We start from the raw sequence: 4,235 nt of genomic DNA, 5'->3' as shown, positions 1-4,235 counted from the left end.
ACTTAACCTACTCATTCACCAGAACCATATTTGGTTTTATGAGTACTCCCTGAACTCTGAGAGTTCAGGGCATATTCTTGAACATAGAGCCCGGAAAAGTCAAGAAGTAAAACCACAACTTCAAAAGTTGTTTGGCCTGAGATAATTAAAAAGAAAACTATTAAGGATCACATTGATACTTATTGTATTAAATATGTATTGTGTACATATTTGATTTATATTAAATCTACATAAGCATATTTGGTATATACATTATGCTATCAACATTTTGATTTTTTATTTTGATTTTTACATAACAATATCATATATAGTATGTAAAAGATAGATGTTACATTTTTCTTCAAATATAATATTTTTTCTATATTATTAAATAATAAACCAAGATATTTAACTCAAACATTCATGACATTATCCAATGTCTATTGAATTATGACAGGTTTTCTTTTTACCAACTGAGTTTGGACAAATAATGCCATATATTAATTATCACCTTTCTCTTCTTTTTATTTTTTAAAATATGTGTTCTTTAGTATTTTAATGGCATCACCATGTTTTTAAAATATTTTTTAAATATGTGTCTTTAGTATTTTCATTGGATCAACATGAGTACAGTTACAAAATTGTTCATAATTGAGTTTCAGTCATAAATACCCAGTTCCTATCCTTCACCAGTGCATTTTGCCTGCCACCAATGTTCCCAGTTTCCCTTTCTCCCTCCTCTGTACTGTCTTTCTCATCTAACTTTTTACTTTTTAAAAGTATATACTCATGCAAATTTCATTGATCAACTAAAGGCAACATATTTGATATAATGAACACCCTTTGAATTTTGGATATTTTAAGTCAAAACAAGTACCATTTTATTTATTTATTTTTTTTGGTAGGGTGCGGGTGGTGGTGGGATGGGGCGGTGGTAGTAAAACAAGTACCATTTCAATCAGCATTTCCCATTTGCTAGCCACTAGTGTTTTTCAACATGGATTTTGTATATTTAAGTTTCACATATAGTATATATATATTTGTATATTCAAAAGTTACATATATGGTATTTGCTTTTACATGTTATGGAGGAGGTTATGCCTGTATATTTGAGATATTTTCTTTTTTATATATTACTTGTGTTTTAGAGAATATTGTTTCAATAATATTATTTATTTATTTGCTATATTACATTCCTTTACTTCTCTGAAAACACAATTTTCAAAGACTATATCATTCCTAGTCCAATATTCCTAACCTATTAATCCTCTTTTGTCCACCCCAAACTATAGGCTAATTCTGTATTTATTATCCTGGAGTTTATCTTCATTAGATACATCCCATTCCATATTTTTCAAATATCTCTACACATATTTTAGATATCATCTGGTATTTTTTATTTTGTCTTACTTTACTTAACATGACACAGAATAAATAATTTGATCTAAATTGTAGTAAAAATAAGTGTTTTTTACTCACAGCTAACTACCATATTACATTGTTTACATGCACTAAAATTTCTCACTCATCTGTCACTGGTCATTTATGTTGTTTCCAAATTTGACTCATAAATAGCATGTTAGTGAATGTAGATGTGTATACATACCATTGAAATGGATGTATGTCCGGTATCTTCATGGAAGAGACCAAAGAAGTGAAGGTACTTATTTCTATGGGAATTATAATATTATCTTAACAATTTTAACTGGTTTCTATAAAGGCTGACTTAGGCAAAACTTAGTCAGCAGTGAAATAAGTCTCTTTTGAATTCATTCTCAAAGATATAAAGATGGTGGGGCCGGTGAGTTGGCGCTAGAGGTATGATGTCTGTCTGCCTTGCAAGCACTAGCCAAGGAGGGACCATGGTTCGATCCCTGGCATCCCATATGTTTCCCCCAAGCCAGGGGCAATTTCTGAGAGCTTAGCCAGAAGTAACCCCTGAGCATCAAATGGGTGTGGCCTAAAAAAAAACTTTAAAAAAAAGATATAAAGATGGGATTTTATTAAAACATTTTTTCTCATTTCTCATGTGTAAAGTAGTGTCATACTATAATTTTATCTACTTTTCCTTCATAGTAAGTGATGATGAAGACTTTTCCATATGACTAATTTTTATTTATATGCCTATTTTGAGGAATTGTATGTCAGCTTATCATGGTGCCTGTATTTTTCAATTCTAAAATTTTTTAATCAACTTTTAGTTTAACTATTGTTTCTTAATCAATTTTTCCTTTCAGTTCATCAGGCCTCAGATGGTTCTTAAAATGTTCATCTTAATCGCATTCATTGGTGTACTGTGCATTTATTTTCAAACAATATTCCATTTTTCATTTTTTTCTAAGTTTTCTCTGTCTCATCTTGGAAAGTCTCCTTTTTCTCTGCTGCTGCTCTGGATACTCAGGGTTTCTAATAAGTCGTTTTTGTTTGTTGGTCTATTTTCTTCTTTGTTTTTTATCTATCTATCATCTATCTATCTATCATCTATCTATCTATCATCTATCTATCTATCTATCTATCTATCTATCTATCTATCTATCTATCTATCTACCTATCTATCTACCTATCTACCTATCTACCTATCTATCTATCTATTTAACTATCTATCTATCTATCATCTATCTATCATTTATTATCTATATCTATCTATCTATCTATCTATCTATCTATCTATCTATCTATCTATCTATCATCTACTTATCTGTCTGTCTATATATCTACCTATATCTCACCTACCATACTCATCATTTCTTATTTCTCATTTTGGTACTCATATGTTCTTTTGCTTTGCCAATTACCTGTGCTTTCCTTTTCTTGAACTCATTAAATCGTATCATAATAGTGTCACTAAAGTCAGAATCTACATATTTATTGAGGAAGCTGTTGCTGGTTTAGTCTTCTGTGTTATTATTTGTGCTCATTGAACTTAAAAGGTTTCTACATGTCAGGTTTGGGGACTGTGAAAGGTGGCTCTTTTAAATGTTATAGTTCTAATTTTTTTTGCTATATTTATAATCATTCCAATATTAAGTATGTGGTCTATAGGTCATTCCTATGATACCCTTTACTCCACATAGGATGGTTCATTGCACATTTTAGCAATGTATTAATATGATTTTTGCAGGAGCCTGGCAGTACTAGAGATCTCCAGATTTATAAATAAAGAAGCACGGGTGAGGGGAGGATGATATGATTTCAGGGCTTGAAATCACACCCATAAATATGAAAGGCATATGCCTGTAACAACTGATATGTTTCCTTGGCCCACCTATGTTTTACTGTTAAAAAAAAAACCCTCCATCATGGATTATATTTTTACTTTGGGTTTAAATTCTCTCTGGGGTTCTCTTGATAAATATGTTAATAGATGTGATGTTTGAAGGCATAAATATTTTTAATGTACCAAAGTTAAGAATTTCTTTTCTGTGGAATAAAGAGTAAAATTCTTCATCTTTTTTATATAAATACACACAATTGCATTTTAATAAAATTAATCAAATTATAATGCTGTTTGTATAATTTATATTTATCATTTGTATTATATGTATATTTTATCATTTTAATAACCAGCAATTTTACACAATGAATATCAATAAGCCGGCTTCTACAGAATAATAATTATACCTCCCCCACAAATATCGGGGAACAACTCATAAAGTAACAACCTTGTTTGTCTGAGGAACTTAATATATCTAAAGCTTGGTGAATATAGAGCATAGAACTGAAGAAGTTAAATTAATAAAGTTTCTTTGGAGTAGTCATTCCCAATCATTATTGCTGTTGGCAGGTCTAATTCTTCTGGGGAATCAAAGTGAATTGGATATTGTACTGTAAGGAATAAATACACTTCCACAATATGCTTAAAGACTGTACTATGGGAAAAAGCTCAAAAATTGGGTTTTCAGCTAATGTCAGCTTAATCAAAGAAAATATTCCCTGAATCCTTATGGAAATAAGTTGGGTCAATTCCTGACCTGGCCAGGGCAAGAAAACTTTAATTCTCATTGTGCATACAAAAAAGGGGCAGCTGAGGCAAAGAAGCAGTTGAAGTCTTCTTCTAAACTCTTTACCTTCTCAAGCCCTGAACTAGTAATATTTTAACAAGTGTTTTCTTATTTTCTCATAAACTTGCACAGCATACTGCTGCAACATAATCAAGAGTATGATACTAAATCTCTAGATTCAAAATTGACCTGAAAGATAACAAAAAATCTAAGTGAAAGTAGAAAAATCTCTTATTAACCATTGTTAAATGAGGT

Source organism: Suncus etruscus, chromosome 8 (genome assembly GCF_024139225.1).
Source record: "Suncus etruscus isolate mSunEtr1 chromosome 8, mSunEtr1.pri.cur, whole genome shotgun sequence".
In the NCBI taxonomy this organism is placed as follows: Eukaryota; Metazoa; Chordata; class Mammalia; order Eulipotyphla; family Soricidae; genus Suncus; species Suncus etruscus.
The sequence above is the reverse complement of the archived record's forward strand: the minus strand, read 5'-3'. Positions refer to the sequence as shown.